The 18,158-nt window shown below is 46.1% G+C and overlaps 1 protein-coding gene across 4 annotated transcripts in view; it reads left to right on the plus strand.

The window, feature by feature from the left end:
- EGFR (epidermal growth factor receptor) overlaps nucleotides 1-18,158 on the plus strand; it is a 188,152-nt gene that overhangs the window by 110,184 nt on the left and 59,810 nt on the right. Inside the window, exon 1 of one of the 4 annotated variants that reach the window (XM_029234456.1) lies at nucleotides 9,216-9,297. The exons of the other annotated variants lie outside the window; for them this stretch is intronic. The gene's annotated coding sequence lies outside the window, so the exon portion shown is untranslated. Of the gene's footprint in view, nucleotides 1-9,215; nucleotides 9,298-18,158 lie in introns of those variants that run through there. 4 annotated transcript variants of the gene reach the window in all.

Raw genomic sequence — 18,158 nt, forward strand, 5'->3', positions numbered from 1 at the left:
GTGGCTTGGCCATTAGAGGAATGTCTTGGACATCTTTGCATATTCCATGACAAGAAGAGCAGAAGATCCTGCCCTTCTAGAGATTGCACTCGTCCTCGTAGCCAGCTGGCTGGGCCATGCTTTCCGCTGCTGTCTTCCGCTCCATCCCCAGCCCGGCCACCACCCCTATTACTTTCTTTCTCTATCTGAATTCCATTCAGAGGATCACCATTAAAAGCAGACAAGAAGCACACCACCCTGCAGCATAATGGGTGGTTTTTATCTCTTGTTTTAGATACCAAGCTTTCCTGGATAACGTCAGTTAATTGAACTTAATATTAGAAGGCCCTCCCCTTTACCAGACTAAAAAGGTATTTCAGTGATGCAATCGAGTGTGTGCTGTAATTAATTCGGACATCTAACAAGTGTATTTGTCGGCGTCTGTTCTGTGCAGGGGGCTCCTTGCTGTCCGATCCGATCCAGTGGTGCTGTATTGTGTGCTGAAAACCGGTTTGGAGGACAGGTCTCAACGTTAAATGTCTTAACACGATACAATTTTTAAAAATTAAATAGATGCACTGTTAGATTCCTTTTAAGTCAATTCAGACCCTTAGAGTCCATCCCGAAAAGATTTAGAGGGTGGATCTGAGCCCACTTCCTGAAAGAAATGATATCAATTTACTTAGGTGCTCTGTGAAACAAGCAGTATGGGAATCTCCTCCCTGAGAGCCCTCTGAGACCTCACCATGACCCAGGAGGCTCCGCCTCTGAGACCCCAACACCCACACCTCTCACTGGCCTCCTTTGCTCCCAGCCCTCAGCCTCCCTTGTGGCACCCAGGCCTCGTCCTCCCTGCCCTCTGGCAGCGCGCACGGTGATGGCGGCCCCTGCCTGCCAGCCAGCCAGCCACATGCCCTCCCCCCACTGCCAGCGCTTTGTGTGCTCCTTGCTTCTGATCAGTGCCCGGCTCACTCCTGGAGCTGCTGTTCCGGGCTGGCATTCGCTCAGCGGATGGACCTGTGTCTCCCTGCTTCTTCCCGCCCCCTCCGAGTCTTCTCATGTTCTGTTCCTTTGTTCTGTCTCCCCCGTGTTCCTCTGCACAACGAAAAGCTACTCTTCACAATGCACTCAAGCATCAGATCCTTTAGGAAGCTTTTGTTTGAAAGGCGCCCTCTATCCTCGCTTAGCTGAGCATTAGCAGCCTGAGCAGTTGCCGTAACTTCTTTCCAGCCTGTCGCGTCCTGTCTCTGCCACGGACGGAGTTCCTTCAGGGCAGGGGCCAGTGCACAAGTGCCTTGTGTTCAGTATATGGTGACAGGTAGATGAATTGATTGGTTAATTAATTAATAGTTTACAGTAGCACACCTTCGATGCAAAGATCACATTAACATAATCCACATGCTGGGTTGTTTTAGAGTGATGGCCTGTGATCAGGAAAAAAGTCACAAGACTAGGTCACGAATTCCTTTTTAATCTACTGGCTTCCTATAGAAGATATTGAAAATGACCCACCTGGTTCCTCCAATTTTACCAGGCTGTGTCTCAAATCTCTTGTATGGAAAAAATGTGATGTGCGGCTACAGACCCTTCTCGGTGTGACCTAGTAAGTTTCAGGTGAACTTGTGGAATGATGGTGATGCTGTGGTGAAAGCCAAGGGGTAAAAGAGGTATTTTTTGCCCATAAATATCTATCCAAGCAATTAAGAAATTAACATTCAAAATGCACTTATAGTAATCAGCATAATCATTCCTTTGATAAACAAACATGAGGAAAACTTAACTAAAAATACTGCACATTTCTGCTCAAGATTATATGCCCAGAAAGGATATATTCTTCTTACGGTTTTTGGTCTTTACTTTCTGTTTAGAATAGAGTCTGTGGGAAAATGCATTTCTTCATACTTGAAGTGTACCTCCATGTAAAGTGTTTTCAGAGGTTACTTATGTAACAGACGACTGCTGGCACCGTCCTGAAGAGCTTCACCCCATCTCTATCATGTACTTCATTTCATGAGGCTTTGTAAGAGGAGCTTTAGAGCCGCAGTGTCTCACTAGTACAAATGTCAGTGTCAGTTTAAATCTAAGATGCAGTTTCTGAGAAGGAAAGCCTATAGGATAAGACAGAGAGGGATCAAAATATGGGGAAAATGTAATGAAAGACGAGAGCAACTGAACTTTCCCAGCTCACAGAATTAAAGCTCTGTGTGTGTGTGTGTGTGTGTGTGTATGTGTGTGTGTGTGTGTGTATGTGTGTGTGTGTGTGTGTTTCTAAAGCCTAATTAGAGAGAGTGCATAAAGGAATAGGGACATGAACAGGAAAGCTATAGCTTCAGTTACAGGAAAACTCTTTGCTCTAGATCAGACATGGTTTTAAAATGTTCAGACTTGTCTATATTTTCCCCCTGTGCTATTGGCACAAAATGTCCCTGTGACATTCCATACCACTTCAATCAAATCTGAAAGCTTTGTTTCAGCATGTTTTATTGAAATCAGTATGTTTCAGATCTCTACCAGGTTTTTGTATAGGCACGTGTAGGCCTTAAATTGGCTCAGTTATTCACGATGGAGGCTGAACCCCACACAAAGTGTGGACCCGGGCTCTGGAGACTTGTTTGACATTGTTGGTGTTTACAGAATCTCAAAATTGCGAATTTAAACTCTACAATTAGGATGTTGTTCAGGATATCCTTTGGCTGTGGCCTCCAGTTAGAAAGCTATAGGGGGTCCTATGTGAATACCATGGATCTGGGGACTTTTTGGAAGTCTGCATTGTCATGATATGCAGGTTTGGACTCGGCGTAACTAACTCAAAGGATGGACCCTTGTGGGCAGTGCACTTGGCTGGCGGTCAGGAGCCATCACCACCTGCTTGTCTAGGATGCACTGCTGTCATCTACAGCCCGAGCAGGGAGACTAGGCTCCATGCAAGGCGGGCAGCCCCTCTCGCCTGGTCTGGACTGAACGCAAGGTCTTTCCCTATTATCTAGGCCTTTCGTTTTTCCTTGCTGCCATGACGAGCTCAAAACAATCCAGATATTTACTTGGAAAGGCCTCTTCTGTGCTTCTATAACAAGCTCTCCCCAGGTCTGTGGATTCAAACTCTAACACCTGTCGGGGTTACACGTGACCCTGCCACCGTGCTAGTGTCGGGCTTGGAAAGCTCAGTGCAGGGGCATCTCCTAGAGACCTTGTTAAGATTCTGATTAACTTTCTGATTCTGTGAGGCTGCGATGGGCCCAGGACTCTTCATTTCTAACAGGCTCTCCCAGGCGAGGCCAGCGTTGCCGGTCTGCAGACCCCACTCTGCGTCTTGAGGCTCTAGACTGTTCTGCAGCTGCCTAACTTGGTCTCCCCACACTGCTCTGGAGACCTTCTCCACGGGGCAGTAAGGCCTTTTGTTTAAGTTAGAAGAGGGAGATTATTTAATTTTACGAAGGTGTGACATGGCACGGAGAAAAATAATTCTTGTGCACCGTAGAAACCACACGCTTGTGTAGCACAGGAACTCTACTCAATGCTCTGTGGTGACCTAAATGGGAAGCAAATCCAAAAAAGAGGGGATCTGTGTATACGTGTTGCTGACTCACTTCGCTGTACAGCAGAAACTAACACAACATTGTAAAGCAACTATACCCCAATTAAAAAAAAAAAAGGATATGGTAGTCTTTAAAAAATAATAATGGCTTTCCTCTTTATAAGAAAAACTCACAGCGTTTGAAAATTACAAGCTATTGATATCCCACTTAGAGGTGAAGAGTCCCCTGTCACCAGGGCACTGCCAGAAGCCAGGCTTATTACCACCAGCACTGGGCTGCAACCTAGGGCTTTGGCTTCTCCGACAGCTGACACGTTCTAAGGATGACAGTTCCTGCCAGACTTCTGCCTTACAGCTTGTGCTTCTGAAAAAGTAATGTAATTAAACTTCTTGTTTTGGGAAAAGTGGAAACTCACATGTTGTAAGAACTGGCACGGAGAAGCCCAGTGCAACCTTTTATGTAGTTTCCCCAGTGGAGCATCTTGCAACACCAGGATGTTGGCACAGAACATCCCCTCCCACGGGACCTCATACGGACACGCCCTCTTCGGGGCACCATCTAGGTCCTGCTCCAAAAAGCAGCAGGTTTTTCTTTTTTTAGCATCTTTATTGGAGTAGAATTGCTTTACGTTGTTGTGTTAGTTTCTGCTGTATAACAACGTGAATTAGCTCTACATTTACATACATCCCCGTATCCCCTCCCTCTTGCATCTCCCTCCCACCCTCCCCATCCCACCCCTCTAGGTGGTCACAGAGCACCGAGCTGATCTCCCACAGAAGGTATTTTTTAAACACAAATCTGAGCATGTTCCTCCTTGTTTGAAGCCTGTCGGTGGCTTCTCATGCCTTTAAAATGGAATGGAAAGTCCTCAGCAGCAAGCCCTTCGGCGGCCCCTCTGCCTCCCCTTTCGCTGCTGTCTGGGCTGCATCTCTGCTAGACTCATGTCCTGCCAGGGAGCCTTCCACAGTCGCAGCTCCTCCTGCAAGAAAGCCTCCCAAGCCCTTCCCCACACTTGGCCAAGCTCCTCTTGTCCTTAAGAGCTCAGCTGAATGGCCGAGAGCTCAGGGAATCCTGCCAGGGCCGCTCTGACTGCGCCAGGGTCGACCCTCTACACCCACTCGCAGGCACGCTGCAGCACCGAACTGATCCACGATTTGGTGGCTGTCTGTCTCCCCACTGGAATGCAGGCTTCACGAGGCAGGAACACTGTCAGACCTATCTCAGCCGTGTGCCCGGACCTCACGTGTGCCTGACACACACTGATGCTACAGTGACAGTGCTGATGACAACGATAACAGCGATGGCCTCCGTGAGCAGACACGGTCTCGCAGATGTTAACAATTTCGTCCTCACACCACACCGACCCCAAGAGGGTGGCACTTTTACCCCCATTTTACAGAGAAGGGAAAGCGAGGCTGAGCCGGAAATAATTTGCCTGGGGTGACCCCACCGGTCCCCCCCTCAGAGCTGGCTCAAAGGCAGGCATCGGAGCTGGAATCCTTGCGCTCAGACAGGAGCATTCACCACAGGCAGCCTCTGCGCTGGTCCCTACACACGGCGGTCGGGTGTCCAGTGGGCATCTGCCGTACAAACGCTGAAGGGAAGCGGTCCCCGTGCTGCCCTCGCTAAGCGGGGTGCAGTCACAAGGGGCTTTCATCCTAGTGGGCTAGATTCTCAGTAGTTTCCTTATTAGGTTGATTTTCTTTAGTAGCTTAAGTATTAGGTAGAGATGAATTAGAAAGTTGAAATCAATTGCAAGTGTGAAGTATAAAGCATTTTGTAAATGTAATTCTCTTTGTAAGTGGATGAGGGTATAATGAATATGACATTCATTATATGAAAAACATTGTGGGATTTGGGGTATAAAATTGACTTAGGAATTGTCCTATGAAACAGCCACGAACATCCAGTAATACCCAAACACCCCCTTTTAACCTCAAATCAACACTAAATAAGAAGTGACTAGACTTAAGGTGGGGGGTAGTGGAATTGTCCTATGAAACAGCCACAAACATCCAGTAATACCCAAACATCCCATTTTAACCTCAAATCAACATTCAATAAGAAGTGACTAGACTTAAGGTGGGGGGTAGTGCATGTGTATTTCTAGGGGTAAAAACCATTCCCCGGTGAAAATTAAATTATTCTCTAGTTAATAAGAGTTCCCCTGTCCCTTAGCACATTAATACTTGCTCCCAATTGCTATTTAATATTTTTGGTTTTGTATGTCTTTTGCAAATTGAGCTAGCATTTGATGAATGGCTAGGTTCTGCTACTCCAACTTTTGGACTGTTTCCCGCATAAAAATTACAATTCCAGATAATCATGCCACAAAGACCTGGGTCTCATTAGGAGGGAGGGATGCTGGGAGGTGGCCCAGTCTGGCCTCCCCCAAACCAAAGAGCCATGGCTTTCTCTCGTCGTCCTACAAACGATTCAAATTTTTCAGTAATTCTAAAACCTGATGTGTTCTTTCCATGCAAGGAAGTGTTACGGCATTTTCCAGAGGGGGAGGATCTCTATCCCTGCTCCTTTACCCTCTCATTCCCACCCCCTCACCAACACCCACACAACATCTGTAGTTCTTAAACTGAAAGCACAAATTATTGTAAAACTTAATTGAGCTTACAAAGAAATGTTTGTGTAGGAAACTTTCTCGGCTTCAAGGAGAAAAGTCTGGTTTGCATGGCCATTCCACAGGGTAGAAATTGGTTCACTGGAGGCATTCCTACAGCCCCACTGGGTGACCCCTTCTGCTGCCACCAGCCCCTTTCTGCAGATTTGACAACGTGCCAGATTAAACAGCTTAATGATGAGTCCTCAAAACATAAAGCGCACACGTACAGTTTTTTCACTTCTCTGGTTACTGGCCTCCATAACCAGAGAGTCAGCTTAAAAAGCAAAAAATAAACAAACCAAAAAAGTACTTTAGGTTACAGATTACCAACTTACTGAAATATGTCCATTGCACCTAGGCCCCCAGGCCATTTGAAAGACCTTGGACACCATCCTCACACAGCACTGGCCTTGCAGGGACCTGCAGGGCCCCAGGTTGCCAGGAATGACTTGATGTCTGTCAGCGTGTTCTGTCAGATTGAATGGGACAGCCCAAGAATCCGGGGCTGGCACGAGAACAAATAAAAAGTTTTCCCATCTCCTGGAGTGAATTGTTGAGCCTGAATTTGGTACTTAGACATATAGTACGGGTCAGCAGCTTTCACTTGCGGTGGTTTTCCAGACCCAGGTACTTTGCTCCAGCCCCGTCACCCCACTGCTCTCCCTTAACGACCAGGAGTGACTTAGAGTCACAAGCAAATAGGCGGAGGCTGTCTTGGCGAAGCCTTGTAACTTCACTTACAGTACCTGCATTTTGAAAGACACTAACAATGACCAAAAGTGGCATATGTGGCTCCTGGAGATTAGTCTCCGATTATCCCCAAGGGGAAAAAATTCAAATAGTTTCCCACTAAGAGATGAGGAAACCCCACTCCAGGATTCTTTGGCCTAGAATTATTTTCATGGTGGAGCAATTTCACCTTAGTCATTGAGCTTAAATGAAGGCTATTTTAGAAAGCTGAGCAAGGGAGAGAATTACAAAAATGTCTTCTGTGAGTAAGAGAAAAGCAGAAGAGAGAAGTTGGAGGTAGGAATTGTTTCAAAAGAAGATATGAAGTATGTTTTGTGAATCCCCTGTGTGAGTTATTTTTATGTATTCCCTTGGGTAATCATGAATAATGCAGCAAGGAGGGCAATGATAAGTTTTCTTGTCTGTTATTCTAACAGACCATGTGTTTGGAAGACATCACTCTGGTTAAATCCCAAATAGATTCAGTCAGAAAGTGGGCTTTCAACAACGGAATTCTGTACCTGCAGTCAGTAGCAAATCCAATTCCATTAGGCCAGGAGGATGTAATAGAAACTAAAACCTAAGAGAGACCCAAGCAAGGAAAACGACTTCCTCATCCAAGCCTGAGAGGAATTTATGGTCAGCCCTACTATTAATAGATGCAATGGAGATTCCATTTTCATTGCCCAACTGCCATTTTAGTTATTAAACTTAAAAGGAGTGAAGCAAGTCTGCTGAAAACTCATATATGATGTTAGTACAGATAGTAGTTTAGCAATATTTATTCATCCCTTATTGCTTGCTGAATTTCTCAGCGTAATAAGCTAAAAGGGAAGCCAAAGGAAACAGCATGTTTGCTGTCGTTCTCGGGTGACACATTATTCTTTAAAGAGACAGGATGTGCTGTGAAACAACAGAACGCTTTCACCACCCAAGTATGAGCAAGTGCACATCCACAGGGGCAGCCGGGGCTGAGGAACCAGGACAGGAGGAGAAGCTGATGGGGAAGCCTCTCTGGAGAGTGTAGCTGTGAAGCGAGACCACACACGTGGAATTCCCAAGAGCACTTGGGAGGTGGAGTCAGGGTGGGGAAAGCACTGCGGTGAGAACAGCAGTGAGAGGCTACTGTTGTCTTCGGTATCTGCAGGGCCAGTTGCATCTGTGTTAAGTCAGAGGAAATTATCATGGGTCTAGCTTCAGATCAGTGTCAGGAATAATTCTGGGATAGAGTTGTAAGTCAGGAGTGGGCTGCTACACAAACTCTCTTAGCAAGATTAAAACTCTTAGTCACTCGGAAAGACCAGCAGGACTTGATAACCATTTGTCGTGAATATGGAAAGCCAGGATTCCTGGATACGCAGTTCTTAAGGATGTCCAGTTCTTTCTTTTTAACATCTTTATTGGAGTATAGTTGCTTTACAATGGTGTGTTAGTTTCTGCCGTACAACAAAGTGAATCAGGGCTTCCCTGATGGCGCAGTGGTTAAGAATCCACCTGCCAATGCAGGGGACACGGGTTCAAGCCCTGGTCTGGGAAGATCCCACATGTCGCGGAGCAACTGAGCCCGTGTGCCACAACTACTGAGCCTGCGCTCTAGAGCCCGCGAGGCACAACTACTGAAGCTCACGTGCCTAGAGCCCGTGCTCCGCAACAGAAGCCACCGCAACAAAGAGTAGCCCCCGCTCGCCACAAATAGAGAAAGCCCGTGCACAGCAACAAAGACCCAACTCAGCCAAAAATAAACAAATTTATTAAAAAAAAAAAAGTGAATCAACTCTACATATACATATATCCGCATATCCCCTCCCTCTTGCTGATGTCCAGTTCTAAGAGTAGATGACATAGCTTCGCACAGAACCGTAACCTCACCGGCCCAAACACAAATGACAGCTTCCAGCCCCGCACTTCCTTATAAGTTCTTAGTACCGTATATCTTCATTTCCTCTATTTAGCTGAGGATAAAATAGGAAGAGCTTAACCCTAAGAAAACCCTTCTGGAGTTTGGCCTTGGAGCAAAATGACTCACTTTAACCAGGTTTATCTTCTAGAAAGTACAGAATAAAGGGATTTCTAATCACGTGCTTCCCCACCTTCTGTCAGGCCTTCCTCTAAAACAGAGATTGGCAAAGTACAGCCCAGGGGCCAAATCCAGCTGCTGCCTGTTTTGCAAATAAAGTTTTATTGGTGCACGGTGGGGCCTGGCTGGCATTGCTTGTTGTCTGTGGCTGTCTCTGGGCCACAGCAGGGTTGAGTGTTGGGACAGAGGCCCTGTCATCTGCAAACCCAGAAATATTTACTCTGGCTGTTTTCAGAAAAAGTTTGCCAGCCCCTGCTCTGGACCAGCATACAGGATGCTTCAGACTGTATTTTCTGGACTCAGACCTGCAGGGTGAGAGGCAGCTCTGGTTGGCATCACTCGTTCATGCATTTTTCCAGGTACGTGACCCATCTAATAGCGGATGCTTCTGTAGGAAAACTATTACCTTGAATTGCTAGCTCCTCGTGGAGAGCTTATATGTTCTAGAAACAGTAGTATCTGAGCAAAATCAAGATTCTTCTGTGGCAGAAAGTTGGCTCAGCCTTCTTCTGAGTTAACTTAGAAGTTTTTAGTGATTTCTGAGTCAGTATTTCCTAGTCACTGAGCCCAGGAATTGGGGTGGGCTTTGGGCCACACTGCAAACCAAGGAAAGAGAGGCTGCAGGCCTCCCCCACTGGGACCATTTTAAAATAAAACTTAAAAGGAATATTTAAATTAAGTAGGAGTAAGTGAAAAAATGGTTCATCTTAAAACAAGCGTTAATTGAAAACATGTGCATACACACAGCACACAAATCCAACCGCACTTACAAAACCACCACAAAGGGTCAGGCGAGGCTTTCTTCTAAATGAAAAATAACAACAGCAGAGAATGTTCTGAGCAGAAAGCTGGAGCCCTCCTCAGGGACTTCTTCTAAAAGGCGCACAGTAGGTGTGGCCTCCTCAGCCTTAAGTGCCCGGCACAGACCCCCTGGTCAGACACGGGCCCAGATGCCCCCACTTTCAAGCCCTGGGCTCGTCCCTGTGGCCAGTTAGCGGTGGTCAGTGTCAACTGCCCCTTGCCTCAGTACAGGAGCCACGGCTGCTCACCAGGCCACAGACAGCCATGTGAGCAGAAGGCGGAGGGGTCAGCCTCTGGGAGTGCTTGGAAGGAAGGAAGCAATTCATTGGACTGGACCCAGTCCAGATTTAACTCAGATTCAAGTCGTAGTAATACTTACTGAATCTACCACGTGTCACTGAATCCTCCCAAGAGTCCCTATTTTATAGGTGAAGAAAAGGAGCCTCAGTGTGATGGAGAAGTGACCTCCGTAGTGGTGGGACCAGAGTTCTTATCCAGTCCTTGTGGCTCCAAGGCCGTTGGTCATTGACAAGTCATTGTAAAAGTCGGTGGGGGTTGGGGGGCGGTTGACTTGCCCCTTTTCTGACTTTTCAAATCCTTTATGACCTGAGTATGAAAGCACTGGTTCAAGTAGTTGTGCTGAGGACCCGACATGTTTCAGTAACTTTAAAAAACAAGCAAGCGGCAGACTCTGCTCGTGGGTGAAATCAGGCCCATCACCTTTTTAGGGAGATTACTTTTCTCCTTTCACTGCTTCTGATTTGTTCCCAGCAGCAAAAAGGATACGATGACTCCCCCGCAGAGAGCAACTCTGACCTGAAGCAGCACAGTGCAAGTTCAGACTAGAGAAGTGGCTTAGAAATCTCAGCCATGTTAGCTTTGTCCCCTCCACACTCGCCCCCTCAATCCACCCTTTCCCAAGCAGCACCCCCGTAGACCGGCCTCCTTCTGCACCTCTGCTTCCTTTCCGTGATCCCCATTCCTGTAGGTTCCCCCACAGGAGTGTCAGAGGTCCTCTGTGACCTCCTGCGTATCGTCTCCTCTGGGCTTTCCTGCGGTTCTGCAAAGGCCGCCTTTGGAAGTCTTCACACAGCAAAGGCCGGGCGGGTCCCAAACGCCACAGGGCAGCTGAGGAACTAGACCTAGCCTTACCGTGGCCGTGCTGCTCAGGGAGCACAGCGGGCGGTGCTGGGAGCATCTTGGTTTTCAGAAGAAAACACTGTTGCCATGGCCTCTCCCGGTGTCTTAGTGATTACTCCCTTCTTTGGATTTTCGTTGTCGTCATTTGCTTTGGGTTTTTGTTTTTTGGTTTTTGTTGTGGTGGGGGGTTTGGGTTTTTTTCTAATGCTCATGAGTAAACCAGCTTAAATGTGTGCATGTTTAGAGAGATGACCTTGAAACATAGTTGTGCACTAGAGACTGATTTCTTTAAAACATGAGTAATAATAGATGAAAAAATTTAAAAGGACATTCAGACCATCTTGGGGTGGAGGGTAGGCATGCACAGCCGCATAGAACCCAAACACAGTGCTTCTGCAGAGAAATACTTGCCGGAAAGGTCTTTACCCCCCATTCTGGATTGGAAACCTTTTATTTCCTTGCAAATTACAAATCTTTTCCAGAATTTCCTTCAATAAGAAGAATGCATGGAGAAGTGATTCCTAGAGATAACTGTAAAGAACCCAGGAAGGATCACTTGTATCCCCAGGTGGCCCAGAGGAGGGGAATGCAGCGGGGGAAGGAGAAATGGAAGAAACCTTATTTTCTTCGTGTAGCAAATTGTGTGACTGGGTACAGTGAAGTACCAAGCCCAGCACCTGGCACGTGTAGGCAGCCTGCTCTTTACTGGGAACGTGGGGTAGCGTGGCTTCATTTGCTTGACGGTGAGAAACGCGAGGACCGTTCCCGGGTAGCTAACGGTTGGCGACTTCTCCTCTTGTCAACCTGGGTTCCTTCAGCGGCTCTGCACCGCTTGGCTGTGGGATGTCCTGTGATTATTTCATATGTAAAGTCATCTCCCCAAAGGACTAACGCATTTCTTCACGGCAGTGAGCACTTCGGATTCATTCCTGGCAACTGTTGTAGAACCATTTTATTAAATATGAAATAGGTTTTAGTTGAAGAAGTGAATGATCAGAAAAACAAACAGCCCTCGTGACCCTGGTGCAGACCACAGAGCAGGAGGGAACCAACCCTCACTCGGTGGCCAGCGACACCCAAGGTGATGGCTCCCCAGGCCAGGGCGCTCCTAGGCCAGGCTGGGATGAGCTCCGGGGGACAGCTCCCACTGCGGGGCGTGTTACCCAGCCTTTGTCATTAGAGGGAGTCATGCAGGCCTGAGCAGAATGGAAAGCAGAAGGGATGTGAGTTGGGTGGGGACGTGTCAGCCTTGCCCCACTGTACCTCCGCGCCATCTTGCTGGGAATGACACCGATTGTGAGCTCGCCACAACCTTCCTGCTGCTTTCTGCTCACCAGGTCTCTGCTGAAGAGGGTCAGGCCGAGTCAGAGGTGAGAGGTGGTGAGGGACAGCGTGCAGTCTTAAGTCAGACTCTGAACCGTCACGTCACGTTTTGACCCTGGTTTCAAGCAGTGGTCTTTGACACCTACCCCGTCTGGGATTTTACATTTCCCACTTCCTTAACCAGCCCTCCTCTGGGATTTCCTCTGTGCTAACCATCCGCGTCCCCTTCTCCACCCCACCCCCTGTCCTTCCCTGCTCTTTCAAGTCTCCTGGCTTTCGGATGGGCAGACCATCCCATTCCAGTGGGTGATTGGGCGGTGAGAGAGGATAACTAGCCCTTCCTCGTCCAGGTGACAGGCAGGTCTCCGCGGTCGCCTTCTTGAGGAAGAGCTTTGCAAACTGTCATTGCAGCTGTGCAGTGTCAAGTACTAATCTTACTGTGCTACCCCACACCGGTCGGGCTGAAGTCATCACCTGAGAACGCGACGGGGCTCTGAAGAAATAGGTCAGAAGCACCAAAATCGCTGTGCGGGCAAAGCGTCCAAGCAGTGGTTTGGCCAGCGGACCTTTGGAGGGGAAGTGGCATTACTCATTTCAGAAGTATGCCTGTGTGCAGAGAGCGAGCCCTGAGCATGAGTAAGCAATAGTCCCCAGCTAGGAGATTTAGAGAAACAGAACCCGGGTCGGGAGGAGGCGCTTACTCACAATATATCTAGAAAGGAACAGCCAGACACACTAAATTCACTCGTGTTATATTTCCACATAGAGAGATTTTAAACCAAATCCAGCCTTCTGTCCTTTCCTCAGTGCAGCCTGCTCAGCATTCAACGTTCAATCAAGGAACACTCCAGTCCCATAGAGGTCCAGTTCTATGCTACCTGATATAGATTCTGATGTGTAACCGGATATGTATCATTCATCCATCCATGAATTTTCATTCAGCACATGTCCATGTATTTAAAATACAGATGACCAGAGACAGAACGTGTTGCCAAGTACTCCAAAGAGATGTATTGGACTGAATGAATAAAAGATGAGTATGGCTTTCTGAAATCTTCTCCGGTCCAAACCCATTCCTGGTATTCCAGAATAGGTACAATTCATTTCTGATCTACCAGCCATTCAACTACCTATAAACATGGAATTGATGGCCAGCCCTGTGATTCAAGATTTTTCATTTCCATTGTCAGGACCATTCTCTGGACAGCATCCTATAAAAATGAAAAGTGATATCTTTAATTTCAGAATTTTAAAGCATCCCAAATTTCCACACAACTCATCAAATTCTGTTGAGTGCATTTAAAAAAGAAATCCTGGGGGGGGTAAGTGGGGGGCTAGTTGGCTGGTATCCTTGAAGACACATAAGCAGAAACAGACTGCAGTGGTTTGGCTACTGTGAATACTGCTATGGTGAAGCCTTAGTGTCAGACGTGATTTGTATTTCGAGAGATTTGTGATTTATGAAGCACGTTCACGTCCACCATCTCATTACTTCCCACAACTACCCTGTCAAATGCATCAAGCTGGTCTGATTTCAACCAGCGGGAACACCGAGACCCAGAGAGTTGTGATAACTGGCTGGAGATCATCCCATAATGATACATCACAGTCTTCACAGTGATAGGGTAGATGTTTGATGCTGTCACTGGAAACCTTCCACAATCCCTCCCGGGCCTTCCCGGGATTCATAAACATCAGTTAACTCCCAAGAAAGCGGATACACTATGCACAGGTGTCCTAACTCAGTCTATTTTTTAAAAGTCATAAACTGGGCTTGGGCTTATTTGAATGGCTAGGAGGAGAATCATGAGGAAGGAAGTCAACCAGTTTGGGTATTCTGTGCCCCAACTCAAAAGTAAAATAGGTGTAATTTTAAAGTCTTCTGCTTGTTAACTTAATTAGAGCTACCTGAGTTTGCAAATGTGTTGGACGTGCCGAGGCTTGGCACGTTTAGTCCAGTAGGCATATTACAATGCACGTGGCGAATTATCAAGTATTTAAGAGGACTTTTTGAGTATTACATGTGCATATTGCAAGTTGCAATGTAGATTGAAATTCAGTTTGACAACAGTCTTTGGACGCCTACAAACTGAGAACTATTTATTAGTTATGAGATCAAATATGATAAAATAAGGAACTCCTGATAAAGTATAAAGTTTTGGAAAATAAAGAAAAATCTTTTTCAAAATCGTAATGAGACTTTTCCCCTTCCACACAACCTTTGATTAAACACACAGTGAAAACTTAAATACTGTTTTGTATTTACTCTTATTATTCTCCCAATTATTTCATTATAACTGAACCCATAGATCTAGTTTCCTACCAACTGTTGTGCGGATTAAATAAGTTTCACAGGCTAGTCGGGTGCCGTAATCACAATTTATAACATTTTTCTATGGGATAAACTTACTCTCTGCTCCCCGAAATGGAAAAACGTATTGATAGATCAGGAAGAAAATAGAGCTTGGGAACTCTTCACTTCTGTCATCATCTGAGGAGAAACCATGTGTGTGCAATGCATGGCGTTTCCCAGGGGCTGCCGTATGCAGCTGTTCTGAACAACACTGATGTGCACAAGCTGCAGCTTACCTTTCTAACACTTTCTATATATAGTACTTCATTCAGTTATTTCTAATTTTTTTTTTTTTTTTTTGCGTTACGCAGGCCTCTCACTGTTGTGGCCTCTCCCGTTGTGGAGCACAGGCTCCGGACGCGCAGGCTCAGCGGCCGTGGCTCACGGGCCCAGCCGCTCCACGGCATGTGGGATCTTCCCGGACCAGGGCCTGAACCCGCGTCCCCTGCATCGGCAGGCGGACTCTCAACCACTGCGCCACCAGGGAAGCCCCTATTTCTAATTTTTAAACTGCTTTCATAAAGCCGTTTAACATGCAAAACTTTGAAAATCATTTCTCCATTTTTATGAAGTGTATTTTATTATAAATGTCCTTCTTTTGGCCTTGTTCAACACAGGTTTTTGTAAATTATCTCCTCCATAATGTTTTATTATATAAAGAACTATATGGTCACTATAGAAAATTTGAAAAATGGAGAAACTGTAAGGAGGAAATAAGAAAAACCCAGAATCCCACTATTCATAAAACACTGTTGTTAACAGCGTTTGGTGTATTTTCCTCCTGTCATATTTCTGTGCATTTTTGAATAGTTGAAATGTATATACATGCACATTTTGAAATTGCCACCATAATACAGTTTCAGTAAGGCAAAAGAAATGATAAATCCTGATACGATGAAACCTCTAGCAAACTCGGAGTATCTTTTCCTTATTTATTTTTAAATCCATTATGTAAATATCTTATTTGAGATTTCCTTAAACCTTTTCAGGATGAAAGTGGGCAAAATCTTCCTCTGGCTTTTAAAGCTTAATCAAATATGTTACCTAGCCTAGAAAGACTTTACGATAACCCTCCAGAAAGTTGTGAGGACTGGCAGTCTTCTGAGACATCCTGCGTCCTCCTTCACCACCACCAGACAGACGGAAACGGGAGAGGCAGAGGGACCCGTGTCAAGTCATCCAAGACTTTGGTCACGTGGCCACCACTGACCCATTGCTTCCACGTCTAAAATGTAAATGCAACATGTGTATTCACATCCCAGCAGTCAGTCCAATGAGATATATCTGTACATATTCCACCTCTCCCCATTCTGTGTGTGTATTTGCATAAACAATAATTTTAAGTAGTGATAAATGCCAAGAAGAAGAGAAATCAGGAAAATGCGATAGAATGCAATGGTGGGGACTTAAGCTATTCTGGTTCCAGACAGGCTTTTCTGAAGGGATGTCATGTCCATTGAGTTGGAATCTCAGTGATAAAAAGGGAGACAAAGATGCAAAGAGCTGGGGAGAAAGGGAAGAGCATTCCAAGCAGATGGAACAGCCCTGAAGGGAGCGGGAACCTGGCACCGGGGAGAAACGGGGGCGGGGCTGTGTGTCGGGGGAGAACATACGTGGCTGGGCCGGTGGACGGGGGGAGGGAGACTGAGAGGAGGTGGGGAGGCCGTGGGCAGGGGCCCGTCCCGTGTTCTGATGATACTGAGAAACCTGGATCGTTCAAACCAAGAGCAGTGCAATGTGCTTTCTGCTTCAAAATGAGGTACTCTGTGGAAAATGGGGTAACAGTAAAAACAGACAACTTCGGAGAAGGGGATAGATTGGCAACAGCCCAGTGACTTTGGTTGCCGTTGAAGTGTAGAGAAAACAAATTAAAACAATTATGAGTTTACTTAGGCAATTCCACAAGCGTCTAAGTGGATTTGGAGAAATCTGGAGAAACCTGTTTTCATGTTGTCTTAATCAGCCGTACACATTTGCCCGGGCTTGTGGGCAAAGAGAAGGGCCCACTCCCACAATGACACAGGAAAGCCACAGGCTCTCCCCCTCACATCAGGGGTGTCTCAAGACTTAAAGGAGGCAGATTGTTTTATTTTCGGTTAAGATAATTTGGGGGGTTCTTGAGAAAAAGAACAGCCTGACTCTGGATCAGCTCTCAGTGTCCGAGTGTAATACGCAGATAACTTCCCGTAAGACTCCCTGGAAGCCACGTGAAGCCCGGCACCAGGATGAATCTCAGAAACACCTGCTGTGCAGGGGACCTGACAACAAAGGACGGTGCTGCGTGATTCCAGGAGAACGAGGTCCCCAAACAGGCAGAACTATTCTAAGTGAAAACAGATCGCGGTGTGTGGTGTGTGGGGCAGGGATTGTCGGGGCGGGGCCGTGAGGGAGCTCCTAGGGTAACCGTGATGTTCCAGGGGTAACAGGTTACACGGGTGCATGCATTTGTTGAAACTCATCAATGCTACACTTAAGACTGATTATCTCACTGTTTGTGATATTACCTCAACAACAGCTGTCCACTCATGTTGAACTGTAACCAGTGGCATGTCAGGGTGAAGGGTACCGACATCTGTACCTTACTTTAAAATGCATCAAAAAAATAAGATGGATAGATACGTGACCAAGTAAACGTAGTAAATTGCTACTTTAAGGATGTTCACAGTACAATTCTTTTAGCTCTTCTGTCCATTTATGAATCGTCGTAATAAACTGTGAAGGTGAAAAGCTAAGTGCTTTGCAGGGCCCTACTGTTCTTGGTTCAGTAGGATTTGTCTTCACATTTGCAGGAGGGAGAGCAAATCCCTAGTATGCTGTACGGAGCTTGACACAAACACTTTTAATTGTCTGGTTTTCAACTTCATAGCCCTAAGGTCATATCAAATTTCTATTTGAATCAATTGCTTAAATATGCCTAAATGCATATTTTAATGAAATTCTTAAAGTACAATGTATTTCTTTTTCTTTCTTCTTATGATTGGATAAATATTCTTCAGACAAAGAATAAAGTAACTCTGTTTAATGCCCAGTATTTGAGTAAGCCAATCGGCAGATTCAAACATGCCCAGTTCAGACAGCACCTTAGGACAAGGACACGTCCACAGGGGCCCCCAACGTCTGTCCAGAGGCACCTTATGTCAAACAACTGTCACAGTTGCCAGTAGTTAGCTGTAGCAAAAGAAAGTTGAAGCTTTTGTGTTCATTCCATCCTCAGAACCATTCTGGGAGGCCAGAATTGTTTTCACCAAGTCAGTACTTGAGGAAAGCGTGGCGTAGAGCTCGGGGAAGTCGTTCAGTGTTGCATAAGGATGAAGGGCTGACCAAGAAACTTTCTCTTGGCTGAGCTAAGGGCTCTCGCTCTTGCAGTTTTGTCTTAAATCTGCCTCACTAGTTAGTGATTTTTATTTTTTAATATGACTGATTCAGTATTCTCACATTGAAATTTTCTCACTGCTTTATATTACGTAACATGAGATATTTGGTATAAAGATGGAACCAAGATTATACTTCGTTCAGTCAAGAAACCTAGGCCAGGCCATTCCCATCCTCACCCTAGATTTGCTGTCTCCTTTTGGGCACATGACAGGGGAAGCCTCAGAAGAA

Source organism: Monodon monoceros, unplaced genomic scaffold (assembly GCF_005190385.1).
Source record: "Monodon monoceros isolate NGI ecotype Baffin Bay Population unplaced genomic scaffold, NGI_Narwhal_1 Super_Scaffold_2, whole genome shotgun sequence".
Lineage (NCBI taxonomy): Eukaryota > Metazoa > Chordata > Mammalia > Artiodactyla > Monodontidae > Monodon > Monodon monoceros.